Genomic DNA, 22,467 nt, shown 5'->3' with positions numbered 1-22,467 from the left:
AGTGGCCATTGTGTGGTAAAAGGGTAAATGATCACTGGCTTTGCAGCTTCAACAGCTTGTTTGAATTAATACTGAGAAACAAGACACTTTTATGCAAAATAAGTAAATTGACTTGAGATTCTTTTCATATCAGGTCTGAGAAAAGCAGACAAAAACCCTGTTTCCACTCTCTGCTCCTAATTTTAAACAAGGCTTCATAGCTTTTTGTCTGTCTCAGTGTATTTAATGTTTCCTGGAGGCCTGCAAAGGCATGCAAAATATTTTAGTTCAAGGCCTCTATACGGTTGTACTAGGAAATAGATGTCTCCCTTAAAGAGAGGGGTTAGTATAGAAACAGATTATCTGAATGACAGCAGAGTCTTAAGTGTTTATTTCAAAGGGAAGGAAAGGACAGATAAATATTTACTGCTTTCTGTCCACATTGTAAAATACAGACACTGCCCATTTTCAGTTACTTCTTGTCTAAATAATCCAGGTTATTGTCTGATCCTGTTCTCTTGGTCAGGATTTGTCTTCATGTTAAAAAAAAGTTCTGATCACTGACAGATACATCCTTTGAGTTGCAGAAGAGTCTTACAAAGACAAAGCTGTTTTCTAAGACCTTTATGCTTGTACAAGATGTGTAGTCACCAGAAACGAATCACAGACTTTTTGGTCTACCTGGGAAAATACACATTTCCTGTGTAAGGCTTCACACTATGCTTTTGGAAAATATCCTTTTGGAAAAAATCTGAGTGTTCCAGTGCTAACAGGCTGAAAAATGGTGGAGACACAAATACAAAGAAGGGTTTGCTTCTTACTCCTATCCCCTCTCACTTCACCCTGAAGGGTAAGTGCCATCCCCTCCCTGGCAGGGTAGAGGATGACAGAACAAGAACAGATGTTCTCTTTCCTCCTGCACAAACCTTAATCAATAATCTTCAGGTCCTGAGTTTTGATTCATTTGTGGCAGAAAGCTTTGAGTCTGAGTCTCCCATTCCTGACAGGTCCATCCTTTCTCCTTTTCACTCCCTTATGTACCTACTGCTAGAGAACCAACAGAATTAGAAGTAACTTTGGGACAATTATAATTTCCCAGATGCAGTCTTACCTTTCCTATTTCACAACTTGACTAAAACTGGTGAGATCTCTCTTCCTCACCCCTTCTCACCCTCTTTTAATTAAAAGTTGCATGGTAAATCAAGAGGAATCCAGAGGAGCTTAGAGCAAATCTTATTATCTTCCTTTAGCTGCATCTACACTCTTATATAAGAAGACATTAAGGAAATGACTGATGGAGTTAAGTGCAGTAGGTGCAACTCAGTGAATGCTGGTTATCAAAACAACAGCCAAGAGGCAATGTATGATTGTATGTTCAGTAGATGAATGAGAGATCAATACCAATGGCTCATATTCTGGGATGCTTCTGCATGCACAGGCAATCCTCCCTATAAAGCAACTTAATTAAAATCCCCTAAAATAAGCAGACTTCTGACAATTCAATGGCTGGATAGGAAGTCCCTAAGGTGTTACAGAGGAAAATGGTCATTCAATAAATGCTGTTTTCCTCTGAACAAGTACCTTAGCACAAAGCCTTCAAACACATGTGTTTTTACAGATCAGGACAGTTGCTTTCATGTTTGAAGGTGCAAATGGATAACCTCCAGCAAGCCCAGCTGATGAGAGTTACACCTGTGTTATGAGCTAAAACAGCATAATAAATTTTTGCAGCAACTGCAATCCAACAAGATTTTCTGTGGAGCTCCTCAGTGTCTTCATCTTGTCTCATTAACAAATACATATTTTTTAAAGTAATAAATCAAGTTTGGAATACCAGTGAATTTCTCCCAATTCTGTTTTCTCTTTACCTTCTTTTCCATTGAGTGGAGAAAAGAGATGAAAAGGAAAGGGGAAGAAAGCTATTTAGATCAAGGAAGAGGAAACAGAAGAAAAGAGAACAATTTTTCAAGGAAAGAAAGGGATTTCAAAGCTGAAAGTAAAAACTTTCTGTCTCATTCTGGAAACACAATGCAGTTATTCCTGACACTAAAACAGAAGATCTTCTTTTGCCACATTTTGTTGCACAGTTTACATCATCAATTGTTTCCTTCTGGAAGCATTCACAATTATTCAAATTGAATACTGAGAGGGAGAGGGGAGTTGCATAATAGATGGATTAGATGGCCAAATGCACTAAAAGAACAACCTTAGACTTTTGGTTCTGGAATAGCATGCACTGTTTTACTAGTGATGCTATTATCTCTGGAAAATTCACAGGAGTTTTATTAATACCTGCAATTATTAAGATACATAAGATTATTAACTTTGGCTTTAGACCAAAATCTCTACAACATAATGAAGGTGTTCATGGGATCTTTCCAAAATTCTGCCACATTTGACCTTTCCAAGCCATTTCTACAGTCTGCCTTGAAAAACAGCTTTGTGTTTCCACAGAGAAAAAGATCACTGAAAACTGTGAGTGAACAACACCTATCCTGACTAGTCTCTCACCATAAATCCCTAAAAAGTGGTAAAAGGCTACTGCCCTTTAACTAGCATCTGCAGGCTAATCAATGAGCCTCAGAAATCAGACACAATCCTAGCTTCTAAGCAATACTTTTGGACAAGCTCTCAATTCCCATTTTCAGCCTAACTAAAACGTTCCTCAGCGGTGCTATCTTTTAAAGAAATAAGCACTTTCTCAACAGAGAGCAGCAAACTGTCTGTGCCCAGCATTTTACACAACCATGGAAGATAAGGTTCATTTTGACTGAGGTCACCACAAACTGCAAGGCTCAATCTGAAGTTCCATGGGATATTTAATATCTTCCCTGAGCAGATTCCATTAAAAAAAAAAAAGCACACACTTTATGGAACCAAGCTGAAATTGACCTAACTTGGAAAACTGGTTGGCTGAGGCATGTGATCAAGCATCTTAGATGCTGAGCAGAACCTCAACAGTCTCAATCTGTTCACTGGATTGTGAAGCCTCTCCCATCCCACTCCCTTCCCCACCCACCCTGAAAGCACTCTGCTTTGGGAGTGGTTTTCCTCACCAGGGAAGCAAAACTTTCTTTTAATGTGGTTCACAGAAAGTTTAGCTGGTTTTCTTTCTCCAGCCCACCTAGGGTGGAAAAAGACATTAGTGCCAACCAAAATCCAGTATAATAACTGCCCATCTGTGGGGTGTTCTTTTCAACGTGCAAGGAAGCAATCCCACAATTGCAATTTCTTGTGTCTCATTATGATAATAGTGGTGTAGTATAACCACGAAATGAGCTGCACTGGAATTGTTTGAGTATAGTTATTGTACAAGCACTTTCAGATGCTTTCATCCAAAAAAAGGAAAACAGGGATTAGATCAATTCTAGGGATCCTCTAAGTATAGGAAGAACTACCAATAAATTCAAGGGTAATAGAAGCAATGGGCTGCATAGGATGAATTTTATTTTAACTTGTCTTTAATGATACACCATGGGATACAGAAACTGACCTGTGAAGTATAAACAGTGCAATGGCGAGGCATAATGAATGGATTCATTTCTGATCCAAAGTCTGCTATCAGTAACATGTATCATGTTACTGCCTTCAATGAGCTTTTGATCAGTCTCCCATGAGCATCATGTAAAGGATATAAAGTCAAACAACAAGAGAAACAAGGACAGTATAATTTCAGCAATATATGTGGGGAAAAATTTTACTTTCCAGAGAAATAGGACCTGGGAGATGCCACATATTATCAGATCACTGATTTGCATAATGCAAAAGCTTTTATCAGTACCAGAAGCCTCAGGGTCACATTCAAAAAACCAATCAGCAATTCTGGAAAAGCTGCAGCTGGGTATTCCTCCTGTTTGACAAAGGCACACAGTAGCTTCCCCATGTCTATGAGGCACCATTTTTTCTTTGCTGGGTAAGTTTTCAGCTGGATTCATTCTCAGTTCACCTGATCATGTCACATCAACACTAGAGCTAACACAAAGTAAGGGTGAAGTTAGGATAGGGCCGTATTCTTTCAGTGGCAGCCAGGACTTGGATCAGTTTACACCCATCCTGAAACCACAGATCCGCAGAAGAACCCAAAAGAACTTTTACAGCTCAGTGCAACAAAGTAAAAGCTAAGAGAACAACTCAGGCTCAAGAAACCACGTATTTGGGAACAAGTAAGCTTGTACTTCCAGAGCAATGCACCTGGCCCTTCTAAAGAGCAATAAGCAAAGATCTGAATTGACTCCCAAGAAAAGAGAACGGTCTGGAAGCCCTAACCTAGCACCATTCCTCTTTGGCTGGCTTAATGTTCTCCAGGCAGATAATTTTCCTCCTGATTACAGGGTGATATCTCCCCTTCCACGAAGGACATATCTCTTCTGATAAAAGGTTCTGTATGTTTACCACGTACCCTGCTTTCAGCACAAATCCAAAGAAAGCACTCTGCTCCTTTCCCTGGGATGAGTCAAACTCAAAGGCAGGGCAGTACCCACAGACACCCCAAATGTACACTTTCATTCTAGACCAGAGAGGTCTCTTGGTCATCACAAAGGTGCAGTCTGGGTCCTCCCTCTGCCTATGTCTTTGATTTGGCTGAAGCCCCGTCCCAGCTCTGCCTCCTTTTCTCTGCTGTTTATCATTGAAGCTCTGGTGGTCCCTGCAAGCTGCACAGCTGCTCCTCCTTCCCTCCTGCCTAAGCTAACTCTAAAATCCCTCCTTGGCAGATGTTTTCCACGTGTTTCACTCTCTCTTTTTTTCCCCACCCCCATCTCTTCCAAGGCAAGTAACTATCTATCTCATTGATCCTTCAGATCCAGTCCTAAAGTATGCCTTAATCAACTTGTCCAGCTTGATTCTGGGGTAGGCAAAAAACAAGTCTGCTTTTTCCTCCATGAGGATACGTGGGCAGGAGACAAAAATAAGTCTTAACCTTGGCACTGCCTTTATTTTCCACTTCACCTTCAGACGATCGGCTTTGGCTTGGGTATGTTTTTGGCTTTCTTTCTGGATTAAATTTTATTTCTTGGAAATATTTTGTTAAGCACGATTAATATCTGTATCACTTGCCAGTTTTCCTCCCAGTTATCCTTCTGTTTATTAGCTGCCACTGAAGGCATATTTACAGGTACAAATCTTAACTTTATAGGTACTTCACAGGTCCCATCCCCCTTCTCTGTGGCATTTCCCACTCTCCATCTGTCTTTCCTTGGCACCAGTGCCTACAGTGGCAGTAGACATTTATACAAATTACCATCACTCTGCTTCATCTCTCAAAAATTTGTTTTGATATCAGCCCAATTCAAGCCAGTTTCACAAGCTCATGTTAACTGTAGATCAGACCTAAACCAATAAACTCCAGCTGAACCAGTACTGTAACAGCCATTTTAAGGTACTACAACTTCCAGTCACTTGTATGTAGAGACGGTTTTGCAGGGAATGGATGGGTGCATCATTTTCATCCCCTCCTGTGCCATGTTATGTTACGTTACGTTATGTTGTTATGTTCCTCTGAGCCTGACTTTAGGCCAAGTCCTGAACACTGTCATCAGTGTACCAAAGGAAATATCCATAGCCAGTGGGCCAGCCCTGCCACAAGGAGTGGGTGAGCACCCAAGCACACAGTGCCAAAACTGCCAAGAGAGATTAACAGAAGATCCCAAGCACCTACAAACCTGAAACTAGAACCTGAAGTCATGCAGATTTGGCCTAAACCACAGACAGTCCACAATATACTTGTCAACAAGGGCTTCATTCTTTAAAACCCTGACTGTGGTCTCAGCCATGAGCAGGGAGTAGCCGGTGGCTGGGCTGTTTCTGCATCCCAGGCGCTTGTCCCTTGCAAATGGCCTTGAGCTGGCGAGAGGGGACAGGGCAGACAGTGTCACCAGCCCCTCTCTTCACTGGCAACCGTGTCAGAGAACAAAAGCTGGTGGCAGGACATCCCTTTTCTGACAGCATCACTCCTGAATTTGCTGTCTCTGTGAAAGCAGCTCTCCAGCATGTGATTTCCCATACACCACAAGGACTCCAATAAAAGCTGTGTTGCATTCAGCCAAATGTTTAGTACTCCTCTGATATCTGTATATTAAAAATTACTGTGGGGGTGAGGGAGAGCAAAAGGAATTGTAATACAGTCTGAGAATATTAAGTGCAGCACTGGGTGAAGAAAAATTTTGCTTCCCAAATGCCACATGCAGATTTATTGCAGGAACAAAATGGGTGTGTAGGCACTGAAAAGCCCTAGGCAAAGTCCTGCATTTCATTTTCTGCACTACTCAGAGAGTCTCTCCAGGACTTGAGCCGTGTCACTTCATTTTCTGATATTTCATAAACATGCAAAAGTTTACATTAATGCTACATATTTTTAAGGCTGTATAGAATCCTTCACTATGCCCAGATCTCAGATTAAACTTCAAGGCACCATCAACCAAAATCGGCAAAATGCCTAATTTTGTAGCACTGACATGAAATTTTTTATGAACTACTAGAACTTGGACTCATTTATTTTAAGAGGTGAAAAGCCTCCCAGCAAGATGGTCAAGATTGTATGCATTTTGATTATGAACCTGGCTGTGTCAAAATTGCTGGGGAGTCCTGCTGCTCCCAATACTGCCAACAGACTGCAAGGAGGAAAGTAGCAAGTGATGGCATTCTTTCTCATCAGCGACTATCTCATGGCTTCATGTACACTTCCAACTGGACAGTTTTGGTTCTAAAGAGCAGAAAGGACATCAGGGGTTTTGAGGGTGTATTTTAGTCACTTGTCAGGTTTTTGTGGTTTCTTGGGGGGGTTTTTTTGTTGTTGTTGTTTGGTTTGGGGTTTTTTTTGTGCTATCTAGTGCTCTAGACAGCCTCTATTCCGTGCCTGCTTATATCACTATTCACTCTTCCTATACAGTTCACTAGACTTAAGGATTTATTGAGACTCCATTTCACTAGAAGCTCATGATGCTCTGTTTCCTGTAGCTTCCATATAGAACACATTGCAAGCAACAGATAAAAATATCTATATCACTCTTTGGTTTTCAATTCCTTGATACTGCTGTTAAAAATAAAAAGTCTCGAGAATTCAATATTAACCTAGGGAAAAGAAATTCAGGTCTGGAAGCACCAAAGAATAAAGGAAGCTTCCCAGGTGGAGCACAGAGAAGGAAAAAAAAAGTGTAGAGCTCCAAAAACCAAAAGGTAATTAAAAATCATTTGCATTTTGATCAAGGCAGATCAAACAAACTATACATACTGCTTTTAAAGACAAAGACTTTATTCCATTCTGTCCCATCCTCAATACCTGCAAGACACTTTCTGTCAAATCTGCATACTGAACACATTGCTTGAATGTTAAAAAGTGGCAAGAGAAAATTCTCCTATCCATTCTTGACCATTTCATATTCAGGCTTATCTCATATTTAACAACTTCTTTTCCATTCTTTACTACCTCCTAAACTCATTATCTTGCTTCATTTCCCATTTTCACTCTTTTTACACCTCCTGATTTGTTAGTTCCTAGACCTGCAAATCCCGTTCTCCAGTCATCACCTTCTCAGGAATCACTTCTCCTTCAAACATTTCCCACCCTTCCTCCTAAAGCAGCTGTTCTCTATGTTATTATCTAGGCAGGATTGAGACTGGTGACTCTATGGTGCAAAGTACAGGTCTTATTTATGTTTGTGGATCCTTGTCTAACTTTATGCTGCTGTGTAAATGTTTAATAGGTACTAATGCATTTGCTGGAACAAGCTGTGTGCTAATACACAGTGGACTGTTTGGATACAATCCTTGCTGACTGTCAGAAGCTTCTGGAATAAAATAAAATGCAGTTTTTTGGTGACACTGCATTTTCAAAGCTAAAGGATCCAACAGCTGAAGTAGTCTAATGAACCATCATAGTACTGGAAATGGCCTTATCTACTCTTTCCATGTTTGATTAAGGATAGAGTTGGAAAGCTTAGCACTAAGGGTGTGAGGCTGCATTCAGCTACATCCACTGTACCTTATGTCCTCTATTTTATCTATCTCCAGACTCCCAAGGTCACAACATTTTAAACAAATCTTCCAGATCTTCACTTTCTCCTTAATGTTGGCTGAGGAGTATAGAATGGTCTTGTCCTCTTTTCACACTGGTATTGGCATAATTTTCCTGTGGGCTTGACTGTATCATGTCCTGTGTAGAATTATTTGTGAAACAGAAACCCCAGTGGCAGATCAGATGCATAGTTTTTAATTCAGGCACCAATCAAGAACTGAGTGATTCATCAGCACAGGCACACCACACAAGCAGCAACTGCTCAAGCAAACAGAGAATGAATGATGTCTTGGCCTCAGGGCCAATGAACAGTAATGCTAATGGAGAAAATACAACAAGGACAGCAGGAGTGTCAGGCCTACATCATGGAGTCTCATGCTAGAACTCAAGGAGACAAACAAACCACATGACAAATTTCCACAATTTGTGTGAAAGGAAAGCTTTGGGGTTTGTTATTTCTGTATCAGGTTCTTCCTAATGGTGAGACTGATGATGACAAATCTTAACCCATAATCTTAACCATTTGTGCCCTGTTGCCATGAAATCTAAGGACATAAAGAATCACTGCTGTTGCATGTTTGTAGGGGCTCTGAAATGAGGAGTGCTGGGTGATGTCAATCCAGCCATCCGCTTCCACCACTGCATCCTAGGATCAGGTTCTGTTTCCTGTTAATTTTAATATAGTTTCAATGATAGTACTCTTGATGTCCTAGCCCTGAAAGAGAACTTGACCAAGAGATGAATTGAGAAAGTTTTCCCAACTGGCACTGTGCATCAGGAAAGAAAAAGAGCTAAATCTGATAGGAGCAAGTCCAAGCAAAAGACAACTCTATTAGGAAAAATTCCCGTAGCAGTGAAGTCTATTGGACTTTATACAGTTTCTTCTGTGGCATAAAACATACGCGTCTTTAAAAGGAGACTGGACCAAGCAGTACAAAAATACATTGCAGGGCCACAGCTACATCAGCATGCCAGTAGAACAGACAAGCTAATAACTATCTTGTCTCTCATGTTCAAGATTATGCACGACAAGATTTCAGTACTAGTCAATTTACCTGTAACCAACACAATTTTCAGAGTTCAGATTTGGTATAAATTACAATCTGCTTGGGAGGAAAGGTGTGAATGATTCATGAAGTGATAATTATTACAGATTTAAAGGAAGGTGCAGGGAAGAGAAAGGCTGCTTGCTGCAAATGAGTTGGGCACAGAGACTTTCAGAAAGATCAGAACAGAAACACTTTAGAAAATGTGCCCCTATATGACTGAAAGCTGAACTCTTTACAGCAATTCCCACCCAGCTGCAAATGTTCAGCACTTGCACCAAAACCTGTTCCCAGCTCTCTACCTGCTGTAACTGGTGTCAGGAACATTTCTCCTAAAGATGTAATAATTTTCATGAACTTTACAGGTCATCAAATATCAGAGCTCACATGTGAGAGGATTTTCACTGGAGAACATAACTCTTTTGGTGAAGCTCTCCTTGTTTGAGGAACATTATTTTCAAATTATAAAAACTGTTGCATCATGAGCTGGGAAAGTGCTACAATGCCTTTGTGCTTAATGCAAACTAATTTGAAACAAAGAGGAAAAGACTGAGATCTGTTTGTTGTTTTATATCACCTCTAAAAAACACAGTTTCAAGTACCCAAATAAATAATCAAAAGAATAGGAAACTGAGCATTTAATCTTACATGATCAATTCAGAGTTCACAGCTTGTAGGAACTCTGAACTTGTTGCTGAAAGCATGCCCTCCACCCAGGAATTAGCTTTGTCAAGGAATACAGACCTAATTCACAAAAATGTGTTTCTGTAGAAACCATAAAACTGCTTTCACAGACTTTTTGTTTTGTCCTTTAAAATGCAAACAATTTGGACACAGATATGATTTGAGTAATTTGCATTCATTCTGGTATGAACCAAATTATGATGCCTTGTGTATTCACAGAAAAGTCATGTCTCCTAAAGGTTTGTTTCAAGGATGAACTGGTAAGCCTTGGGGACTAAGAAGCCCTTTAAAATTGGGGTCAAGCTAGGCATTCAGGTTCAAAAATAATAAATAAATCCATTTGGAGACAAAGGCCTATTGTATACCAGTCTTCCAGGAAAACCCATGGGTGGCTGAGAATTACTTGGGAAAATTTTGTGGAAATTAATTCTGATTCATTCTCAGTTCTTTCTTCCACACTGAAAAGAGGGGTCTATGGAGGCAGAAAAGCACTGGTGAGTTCACACAGGGTCAGGGAATATCCGGCATTCCAGATGCAGAGCTAGAACACTAGCTAGTTCCTGTACACTGAAAGAGAGAACCAGCATCTTCCCTGCCTATGGCTCACAAACAGCCCAGATTACCACCAGCTCCAGCTACAAGAGGCTGATGTGTACTTAGAAGGTACAGAGAGGAGTAAAAATTGCAGTCAAAGTTTTTGTGGTACAATAGTTCAAGGGAACCACTGCCCACCCTCTTCAGAAGGAAGAAAAAAACCCAAAAATATGACTAAACCCAAAAAAGAGTCCCACTGTTCCTCATCATACATTGTTTTCTGTTACCAGGCAGACACTGTTAAGCTGACATATACAGTTCATTAGAAATTAGAATCTTACTTGGGAATTTTGCTTTTTTTTATATATATATAAATCATTAGGCTACATGGTTCTTTACATTTGTTAAAAAAATTATTATTCTGTATTCTGGGCTTTTACAGTGACATTTATAGAAAAACACTATTCTTTACTCTTAACTCTGTAGTCATATGTTAATAATTATCACCACAAAAGCTTCTTCAATTCTTCCAAGTTATACAACCAACTAGACAGCAAAGACAGTTTGAACCTTTGAACATCGGGTTCTTATTTACCATATTATCCTATTTTTAGGAAACTTTACACATTTGCTGAAACCACTTTCTCTGTGTCAGGCAGTTCTCCTGGTAAAACTCCTTCAGGTACCAAACTGCTGAGGAGGAACAGCACAGTCTTGATTCAGTGCCCAACTAGAAACCCAGACATTCTTGCAGAGAGCGAGGAAGACTCCCAGACTTGGCAAGGGAAGAAGACAGTGCGTCTCTTATGCCACATATTTTGCTCAGGAGTTAGAGTATTATATTGGGAATCATTAACTAACAGACACTTTGAAAACAGGGTCCACCTGCACTATTAAATAGCTCTGCTCTCTTGTTCTTCAGCCTCTGAAACACCTATCATCTATTATCAGGGAACCTAAACTTGAGCACCACTTGCAACAGCGTACAAGCAGAATGATCACTGTTGTGTGCATTAACCTGAATTCTCGAGCTTAGTTCTGACTCAATGCAACTCTCTGGAGAAGAGTTTGAATTGTGTTTGAAACACTACACTCAAAAATCAAGGAAGTAGTAATTTCCTACCAACAGATTTGAAATTTCTGGAAATTTCCACAGTGCAACTTAGATGAACACAGAGAATAACAGTGCACAACATATGTTTACAAACCTCTGGCAGAGCTCGGAGAAAGAGAAGCTGCAGCTCTACAGGTATTTTCTGGACTCCTCCTGGAAAAGAAAAAAAACCAGGAAGTGTTAATCTAATGCAGCTATTAGGAAAAGAATAAACAACAAAATGCTCTCTCGGTTAAAAATAAAAGAAAACCACCACCCTGTGGTAAGTGAGGAAATTTGATAATTATTTATAGCCCGTCAGGTCAACTAGCCTTGTTATCTTTGAAAGCTAAGAGTCATCATTTGTCTATGAATCAGCTTTTATAAGACAAGATCCTCCATGTCTATATGAAACCCAAGGCAACATGACTTGTGTTTATCATTCCATAAAGAGAAGTAGTGCCAAAATTCTGCGACACCTACTTTAGCTGCTGAAATCCAGAGAACTGAATGTGCTGCTGTTAGCATTTGGAGACAGGAATATGTTTTGATCTAATACATCTTACACAGACTCACTTGGTGTCAAGAAGGTACTAGATTCCACAGCAGGTTAAAATAGAGACAAATATGAAAACAGTCTGCATGCAACTTATGCAGAGTAACTTCTACTCATTATATTTGAATTTTTTCAAGAGTGTTTTAAACTTTCTAAAAATACCATAGAAATCTGCAAATAGCTAAATTCTCCTAGCTTGCCACAAAAATGACAGCTTGACTGATGTATATGAATGTTCTAATACTACTTTTACTACGTTGTGTTTAATTCAAAGTTACTTGAGCGGCAGGACTAACACAGAAGTTCTCATTTACAAAGAAATCTGCCTCAGAACTTTGGCCTTTACTATTTAGTCAGGTGCCTTCTTCAAAAAATAAAGTCCTGGGTGGTTTTTGCTATAATATAGAGTCAAAGGCTGAGAACAGTAAGTGAGATATATATACCAATTCCAGCAGGAATTGCTCAAGGAAAATCATGGATTGTCCATGCACCACAAAGCAGCCAAAAGCCTAAGTACACAGGAGCAAACATTATTATGAATAGCAGCAATAGTAAGTGTTGCCATTAGATAAGTAACTCTCACATGAACCATTCTTATCTACTGTTTTATTCAGAGTGGCAAAGGACTGTTCTTCCCATTGGTCTGCAATGGAGAAATTGTTTGAAAGTCCAATTCAGTTCAATCAGTAACACATGCTTCCTACGGATATCCCTGAAGATCAGACACACATTGCAACTACATTCCAAACAGCCAGAAAAGCAGAACAGCAAAATGAAATTCTGCTTTTAAACTGATTTACAGCTTGAAGAAACAGTATTCTGGATGCCACTCGTTCCCTATAAAAGGCTCTGGTGAGGACAAAATATGCAGAGATTTCCTTTCTGGCAAGTGCACTAGCTTTTTTGGTTAGGTGGCAACCATGCAGCTTCCAAAGAGCTTAAGCAAGATCAGAGTACAGTATCCAAATTATTAACTTTTAAATTAAGGAGTAAGCAAAATGGAGCTCAAGCAAATTTTCTAAATTACTTAGAGATGTGAAATGTTTGGATAACCAGGTTGAAGCAGCAAAAAATACATATCCTAAATACCATCACTAAAGATTATACAGTACTGGAAGTTGCTGGAGGTAGGAGGAGATATTCTGGGCAATCTTCCCTCATGAAGAAACCTCATTCATAACTATCAAATCATCCTTTGCCTCCTAATTATTGTTCACTGTGAGCTTTTCACTTCTCCTTTGTGCATTGTTTTACCTCCCAGATGATACTTCTCTTAAGCACAGATGATACCTGCTAAGTATTTAAGCATAAACTAGGTAGAAGACCTGGCAAACAGAAAGTATCTGACAAAGCTGGATAAGATATGATGAGAGCCCTGGAGTAATCACTAGAACTTTATGAAGCTGAACTCCATAGCTCAAACATGCTGCCAAACATGATCCATGTTGAAAAGAAACCAAGAAAACCAAACACCCCCTCCACCCCAAACAGACTATACAGAATCACACACTTATTAGAAAATGAAGAGTATGTATATCCATCCTTCTACCCACAAAAGTCTAACACAGGGGCAATTCTTGCCTGCAAAAAGTAGTTTGGCACATCAAAGAATGACTACTGTACCACTTGAAATAATGTGATGGCTGTCATTTACCACACACTGCCTGTGAGAGACACATGCCTGGTTCTGCAGTGTACGTGACACATCAGAGTCGGCATCCGTGTCTGTAAAACCTGAGTGCTGGGGAGAAGGGAGGAAGGAGATGGAACAGAGCAGTGTCACTGCCTTTGCCATTTTGGAGCACTTGTGCCTTTCCATCACAAAGCAGTCCCTGTGCAAGGTACTGAAGGTTTTACTCACAGTATACAATAAGAATAAATAATTTTTCCCAACTTAATCGCTAACTTTCATTGCCTTTTTAAACAAAAAGCTAGGAAGACCATTAAGGAGCACAACAGTAGTGTAGTTGTTGAAATGAATTAGAACAACATGAACATGCCTTTGGAAAAAATTACTTATGTAATGCAAAGAACAATACAAGATCCCTAAAGGAAGCTGAAGAAGAAGGGACACTCTTTCCTCTCCCTCTAGCCTTGTGAGGACTGTAATCTTAACAACCACAGTTGTTCAAAAGTGGGTATAGGACGACAGGGGGAAGAAAGAACAGCATTGTTCATAGTACAGCAGGAGCCAAATGAGAAGAATAACTTCTGTGCAAGAACGGAAGAGTGAAAGGAAATGGGTAGGTAAAGACAATTGTAGGATTTGTACAGTACAGAAGAGAATCCCTTCCATGTAGGATGCAATTTCTTCCATGGAAAAGATGTTTCATCCATGGAGCTAGCTGACGTAACTCCTCTGGAATAGTAACCTTCCAATGTTTGTTATCTGTGGTTCTGTTACCAGACAGGTTGTGGTTCTTATAATTAGCACTTTATCAGCTAAAAAGTCAAAACATTCCTTGCATCAATGTATCTAGTCTTTTGTCACCTTAATGAGATGGGTGTCAATTAAGACTGAAAGGAGTGTCTGGTATGAATCATAAATACTTTAAAGGGTTCTCAAAGTATGAATAATCAACACTTTCTGAAAATAAACTTCCTGGAATAAGCTTCAGGGCCACTTCACGTCAGCAAGCCTTTCTGATATATTGGCCATTCCCCCTCTTTTATAGCTAGCAAGATGGAGGTGCATAAAGGCACTAGACAGCCTCTTTAAAGGAATTATTCTTATAAACCTAAAGAGAGGGAGTTGTTTTTTCACATGTTGTCAAGTACTTCAGATCTCACTAGGAAAATTGCATTCCACCTGCAGAATGCTATACAACAGTCTGAAAACCCATTGAAAGGCATCTAGTAAACCCCACAGGATTCAAAAAAATGCCTACAAAAGCCCCACTGCATTCATCTAGCACCCACACAAGCTTCTCTAAAGACAGGTTAAGCAAAGTGGTCTGCTTGTTGACCTGCAGAAGTATGACATTAAGTACTCAGTCCATAATTGTGAAAATACTTTCTTAACTGAATTGTGTCAGGACTAGAAATACATGGAGAGCCCATGTTTTCTAACTAATAACATTATTGTACCACAATTATTTATATGTGGACTCTTTCTCTGTGGCACCAGAGGAGTCCATCAGGCTGCTATTTATATGTATTTTTTGTGGACTGCTTCAAGGAAGACCATGAAGAAAAGCAATTCTGGTTTCAATAGATTTAAGTCAGATAGGGAGGGATCTGTTACTAACAACTCCTAAAGGATCTACAGAAAAGTGCTGGAAAACAATACTTAAAATGATGCTATGGTAATTATTGTTCTGAAAGTAGTTTCTTTACACAGTCTAAACAGTCACACTACTATATGATGCTCTCAGAAAAACAGCTAAATCATCTGGAAACGCACATTGCAGCAAGGCAAAAATACACCAAAACAAAGTGAAAAAGGATCCCCAGGATTTGATGGAGCTGTGACAAGTATCCAAAATAAACACATTTCACCATTAAACTTTATGTTACTTCCAACTGGTTTTTGACACTAGAACTGACTTTTAATAGATACAAAAGAGATAAATGTCTCATTACCAAAAATAAATTTGTCTGTTAAGGATGACAGAGAGAGGCAAAAGCATTGCACTGCCTATTATGGTATCGAGCAACAGATTTCACTCCCTCTGCTATATGCCCATTTATTAAAAATGTGGCAAGCTTTACGAAAGAATTCCTGAGCTTCTTTGGTCCTCTCTTTAATTCCACCATAATTCTTTGTATATATAAACACGTCAGGTCTGGAAAGAAGTGGGGCGTGGACATAATTTATCACAGAGCTCCTTTTCTATTCAAATACTGGTAAGAAAACAATAAAAGACAAAAGGGGAATAATGTAAAAAATTAAAGCAATGAAACAAATGTGCCTGCATCTCTCTGTCCAATCACCAGACGAAGCTCCTTAGATCAGAAGCACCAACATGTTTTTCTGCCTTTTTGACCACAGAGGTCTCTCTCTGTGTCAGAACTAGATGCATCAGCTCCCAACGAGCTGAATCATGCTGCATCGCTGCCTGTGCTTCATGAACATGCGAGACACTACTTTAATAGGAAATGGGAGCTGGCTTTAGCATTACCAGTGTGTCACACACAGCCACCACGCAGTGAGGCCTTTGTTCTCCTCCCAATGGGCTGCCTCTGTAAAATAACCTCCCAAGGCCAGGCAGAGCCATAGAATTTATTCTCACAATTGATCTAACACAGACAGACCTCTCACTCTGTCAAATACATGCATGCACACACGCTCTCATAGACAGCCATACTCACAGATTTTTGCCTTTCTTCCTGTTCTCCTTTGATGAGGTACAAATCACTCCACAAGGCAAAACTGCACATCTGTGCAATCAGAACAGTTTCTGTTCAGACCACTGTTATGCTTTAAATAAAAAAGCCTGGAAAAAATTTCACTGGAATATTGCTAATTATGAGGTTCAAAGCTAGACATACATGTAAAACCAGAAGCATAAAAGCCATATCCTACAGAAAATGGGATCCTGTGCTTTACTCAGCTATTCACCTGTCCTTTAAAGCAAATCCAGTTGAAGCAATTCCTCACTGGCATGCAGGAGGACTAGATAGCCTAATAGGTCTCTTCCATCTCTAAGCAATTCATGCCTTGCATGGCTTATTTTTATTGACTGGCTGTTTGTGGGCAGAAGCATGTGCCTCATGCAAATGCCAAGACCACTCTTGCTTTGGGATGCTATTGCGTAAATGGAAGTGAATCAGACTTAAAACAAAAAGCAAGATTTATTTCTGAAGGATAAGTCCATATCATCAAGCATAGTTTTTACATATACAGAAAGAAGCTTCAGCAATACTACCCTACAAACAATACATTAATCAATCTAGCCCTTTCTGGGCTTTACTGCTCCTGCTTTACCACAGCTGATACCTGAGCTCTCTAAAATGATTAGAGTTTTAACACCTTGAGAACTTTGAGAAGGGATTCCCAGTGCCCTGTGGCAGAAGTCTTGACACCTGACAAAACCAGCAAGACAGAATAAATACATGTTCTAAATACCTGAAACTCTTAAAAGTGAAAGAATCCTCCGCTTCCTTAAAACTAGTTCCTTTGTGCACATTTTTTATCTCAGCAGAGACTGGTGGTGACATTTCAAGTCAGCAGGAGGAAATGCTGCATTTGTGGCCTCAGCTGATTAGGTTCTCAGCTAGTACAAATTGGGGCAGCTATGTGTGTTCATAACCTAAGAGGAACACCAATTCTGAGTATGCTTTCTGCCTTAAGGAGTTACTGTATCATCAATCTCACATCACAATGACATTTCTGACCAAAAGAGAAAGAATAGAACTTCTATTGGCAAGATGAAGTACAGAGGGAAGAAAAAAAATAAAAAAAAAAATCAGTCTCTTACCTTGAAAAAGCTTATTATACATTTCAGCCCTAATTCACTCCATGAGATTCGTCCCCTATCATCTGGAAGCAAGAATCAGCCTGGGTGAAAGCACTTAAGAAACACAGGATTCCAAATGTCTAGTTTTTAACTATCTATGTACAATTACCAGGCAAGCTGTAGTTTTAAAAGTTAAGCAGTAAATTTGACTACAGGAAAGGAAAATCTGCTTTCACTGCTTGGAAACGTTCCTGATTTTTTTTTCAGTGGGAACATTCAGTAGTGGAGACGTTAATATTTAACTCTGTGTTTTTCCAGTATTACACCAATCTTTCTCCAGGGATGCAGAAAAGTCAGTGGCATGGCTGAACTGTTATTATCCTTTACAAGCAAGAAAAGTGACCACCACAGAAAAGAAAAAACAGCAAAAAATCCAAGAAGAAATCCAAGAAGAAAAGATACTTTCCATATCACACATCACAGAACATCTCAATGAATCAGCAACTCACATAAACAGTAAGCAATGAAAAATAAGTAAATAAAAATCATTAACTGTCATATTTAAAGCTGCTCAGAGAGCAACTTCACTGCTTCACTTGGTCACTTAATCTTTTTGAAAGTGTAGTAAGTCAATCTCAAGAAAATCTTCAAACATTAGCCAGTGAACACCTGCTCTTATCTATGCCATTGCTGCTCCAGCTACAGGGGCAAACATAAGCTCAGTGGAAAATGTCCCAGGTGCCCTACTGGAAGGAATTCCTACTGTCCAGTTCTCTCTAATCATGTTATGGGACACTCCCTTCTGCCTGCCCACTTTTTCCCTGAATGCTTTCCAAGTCCATTTCCTTGTTTTTGGAGTTAGCTAGAAACAGGACTTTCAAACCAAATGCCAAAAGGAATCGCTCCACGCTCACAGTGAGACATAAGCAAGAAAAAACTGCATGTTCAGAGATGGTAGCACAGAAGTCCTCTGGTGAACACGTGCCCCACATCCCCTCTTGTGCCAGAGCACTAGGGTATAGGATACTTGCAGCCCTGTTCTTCAAACACACTGGACAAGAGAACACAGTTCTGACATTTCCCATGGAAACTGGTGGTGAGTGATGGAGGAGCAACCATCGTCTTTAAAAGAAGAGACAAGCTGTTTTGGAGCTTCAAAGACTCTGGATGGAAAATGCCATTAATGGCATAAAACACAATGAGCAAATAGAAATTGGCACGTATTTCAAGATGCCCACTTCATTGTAATGAGATGCACAGGGGAAAGCTGATACTCCTACAGACAGTAAAAGCCTCATCACATCAGTGCGTTCTACCCCCACCATTCTATTCAGCATCTTTAAGTGGGAGGTATTCTGCAGCCTTTCACACTTGACCTCTTAATTAAAGCATGATAAAATTAACATCTCAGACGCAATAGATCTTTTAACCACCTACATCAGTAATTAAACTAATTCTCAAGGGAGCAAGAACATTTGTTATGTGTAATGTAACTTAAGCTGGGGTATTCCAAAGAAGGAAAAAGAGCTGATGTAATAAATGCAGTCATTTATATTTTAATGGAGCTATTGTAAATGAAAGAAGAACACCTGTGACAGCTTGAGGCAGCCCCGGCCAAATGAAATCTTTTGTGTCAAGCAGGGACAGCACACTGCATATGGCCTCCCCATCTCCAGCTGCAATATTGAATAACTCAGTGAAGCAGACAGGCCTTATGCCTTCTCTGACTCTCAGATGCACTATAATCTGCTTTCAAAACAATGGAACTGTACCAGATACAGAGATATAGATAGATAGATATAGATATAGATATAGATATAGATATAGATATAGATATAGATATAGATATAGATATAGATATAGATATAGATATAGATATGAATTTCATGTTCATTCTACATGAAAAGCAAGATAGACCGAAGTAGGTCTAAGGTCTTTCTTTCTGGCAATACACACTTTTGCACTTGTGAAAATCCATGCAGACCTTCAGACAAGTCTAAGACACTACCACAATACAATAACTGAACAGCCTTATGCAAAGAATTTGTGTAATTAATGGTGAAAATGACACTACATCAGAGTGGCAGAATTGAATACTCTCTTCAACCTGATGTATAAAAGACTAAGCAATAAGAAAAAAGGTCCAAGAAGGTAACAAAAAATGTACATGCAAAAGGAGATATAGAGGATACCTGAAGAGCTACAACAGCACAGAACACAAATCCCATGCATTTAGGAAACAAGACTGACTGGTGACATCTCAGATGCATGTTTTAGGGCTTTGGTTTGTGCTTGAGCCCAAAAGCATGACAAACATTATTTCAGTTGTCAAATCTGGTCCTTGTTCAAAGGGTGTATTTACCCAGCTGAGGCATAACTGTTGAGAAACATGGCCTGGCAAAGGTCTGTGCAGTGACTAGGTAACCTTGCTAAAGATTTGTCTTAAATTGCACACAGGCAATCCAGCCTCAGTGAGCTTCAGAGTCCTCCCTCCCAGGCATCTCCCCCATGCAGGGTTTAAATGCGTAGTGCTCAGATTATAAGCAGACAGCATGCACATGATATGTTGTCTCTCCCCAAAACCCAGTCAAATCCACACCAGGTAAGATCAAAATTCCTCCAGTCCTTCCCTGATGTATTACTAAGCATTCAAACAAACTATAAACAACAGTCTAAATACTAATCTTCAAGTTTATTTGATCCCATGACTCATTCATTCACAGTTACTCAGTTAAGACTGATTGATTGCCTGTCAGAAAAAAAAAAAAAACAAACAAACCAACCAAGCCAAAATAAAACATACCAATACATTATTTCAGAAAGAGACCAGCAACCTGGTAATCTCCCTGACATAGAGGCCATTGCTTCAGCTGCTTGGAAGTCTATACCTTTGCCTCTGCCTGGGGTTTATCAAATGAGTGACCACCCCTCCAATCCCAAGAGATGCATGTGCAATTCTGCCACTGGTATTAAACATCTTTTTACTGCAGTCTTGTCAAAGGGCAAGAAACAGGCTCAACAAATTTAACCTTGCATATTTAAGAATTGCTCTCTTGCTGCTCATCCAAATTTCAGTCACATGAACAAGTCATTCTGGTTGTTGTACATTTTGCACCAAGTTATCAAAATATTGAGTCCAAGCAAAACACCATGAAGAAAAATCTATTTCAACTGTATTTTTCTTGGCCTACACTGTTCTCTATGATTAATCTTTAAAATATTGCTAAGGAAATGTGACAGCTAAGTGGTCATTGTCTTAAATACACACTGAACATCTTATAGCACAGTCAGTTTATTCCAGTTCTACTATGCAAAGCATCAAATACTGAACACCCAACAGCTAAAATAATCAGAGGCATTCAGATGTGAATAAACAAGACCAAAGCAGAACATGAATGTAAAAAGAGAGGATGCAAAACCTTTAATAAACAGATTCTTATCAGCCCATGGAAGGCAAAATTCATTGGGCAAGTTCCCATCATATCCAGGGTACCATCTGGAAAACTAAGAGAATGTTTTCAGAAGTAATTAAGATCACTTATTATGATATTAACAGCATTAACTGGAGTACGTATAGGCTCAAAAGACTGAATTCTCAACAAGTGCAATTCAGACTAGCTTCTTCAGTCAATGCCTTACACCTGTTTATAGTGTAACACTGTAATAACAATACTAACACATAGTTTTACTTCTCCTCTTTCTGTTTCTACCTGCCAACATAGGAATTTCAACCTTCAAATACATCTCTTAGCTACAGGTCCCACACAAGCTTCTAATCTTCATTATATGGCATCCAGTATCTTCCCTCTAAATAGTATTGCTCTAAAACTTACAGCAGTGCAATTACACAAAATCACAGAATCAGCTAGGTTGGAAAAGATCTTTGAGATCATCAAGTCTAACCTATGACCTTGCTAACTAGATCATAGCACTGAGTGCCATATCCAGCCTTCCCAAAGACCTCCACTGATGGTGACTCCACCACCTGGGCAGCCCACTTCAATGCCCAAACACTCATTCTGTGAAGAAATTCTTCCTAATGTCTAGCCTAACCCTTCCCTGGCACAGCTTAAGGCTGTGTCCCCTTGTCCTGTCACCAGCTGCCTGGGAGAAGAGACCAAACCCCATGTGCCCACAGCCTCCTTTCAGGAAGTTGTAGAGAGTGATGAGGTCTCCCGAGCCCCTTTTTCTCCAGGCTAAACAACCCCAGCTCCCTCAGCCACTCCTCACAGGGTTTGTGTTCCAGACCCTTCACCAGTCTTGCTGCCCTTCTATGGACTCACTCCAGCATCACAATATCTTTCCTAAACTGAGGGGCCCTGAACTGGACAGAGCACTCAAGGGAGGCCTCACCAGTGCAAAGTATGGTGAAGCCTGACTTCCTAGTCCTTCTGGCCACACTATTCCTGACACAGGTCAGGATGCCATTGGCCTTCTTGGCCACATGGGCACACTGCTGGCTGCTGCTCAGGTGGCTGTCAACCAGAATCCCCAGGTCTATTTCTCCTTGGCTGCTGTCCAGCTACTCTGTCCCCAGCCTGCAGCGTTGCATGGGGATTGTGGACAAAGTACAAGACCTGGCACTTGGTCTAGTTAAACCTGGAATCACTGAGCTTAGTCCATCTATCCAGCCTGTCCATGTTGCTCTGCAGAGTCCTCCTACCCTTCAGCAGATCAACACTCCCTCTGAAACCTGGTGTCATGTGCAAATTTGCTAGTGGTGGACTCAATCCCCTCCTCATGCAGCTCCTCAGTGAAGATGTTAAACAGGACTGTGCCCAACATTGATCCCTGAGGAACACTCTTAGTGACTGGTCCCCAGCTGGATGCAGCAACATTCACCATCACTCTCTGGGTCCTGCCATCCAGCCAGTTCCACCCAGCAAAGAGTGCTCCTGTCCAAGCCATGAGCTGCCAGCTTTACCAGCAGATGATATCAAAGGCCTTGCTAAAATCCAGGTAGACAACATCCACAGCCTTCCCCTCATCCACCAGGTGGGTCACCTACTCACCAGGTGCATCAACTTAATTTTTAAGACTTATTAAGAATTAGATGCAATATCATTAATACCATAAGGGTTGTAATTTCTATAATTCCTTAAATTGTTTCAGGTAAAACAATTTTCAATACATATGTACCACAGGAGTTCAGTCCCCATGATCTA

The 22,467-nt window shown here is 40.1% G+C and overlaps 1 protein-coding gene across 3 annotated transcripts in view; it reads right to left on the bottom strand.

The window, feature by feature from the left end:
• SORBS1 (sorbin and SH3 domain containing 1) overlaps nt 1-22,467 on the bottom strand; it is a 160,319-nt gene that overhangs the window by 109,580 nt on the left and 28,272 nt on the right. Inside the window, exons 1-2 of one of the 3 annotated variants that reach the window (XM_056495338.1) lie at nt 17,324-17,511; nt 11,463-11,521 (exon numbers count right to left, since the gene is read on the bottom strand). The gene's annotated coding sequence lies outside the window, so the exon portion shown is untranslated. Of the gene's footprint in view, nt 1-11,462; nt 11,522-16,214; nt 16,554-17,323; nt 17,512-22,467 lie in introns of those variants that run through there. The other 2 variants (XM_056495340.1, XM_056495337.1) reach the window with 2 other exon arrangements.

The sequence above is a fragment of the Oenanthe melanoleuca genome, chromosome 6, assembly GCF_029582105.1.
Source record: "Oenanthe melanoleuca isolate GR-GAL-2019-014 chromosome 6, OMel1.0, whole genome shotgun sequence".
Taxonomy (NCBI): Eukaryota; Metazoa; Chordata; class Aves; order Passeriformes; family Muscicapidae; genus Oenanthe; species Oenanthe melanoleuca.
Note: the sequence above shows the minus strand (reverse complement) of the source record. Positions and strands in the feature narration are given on the sequence as shown.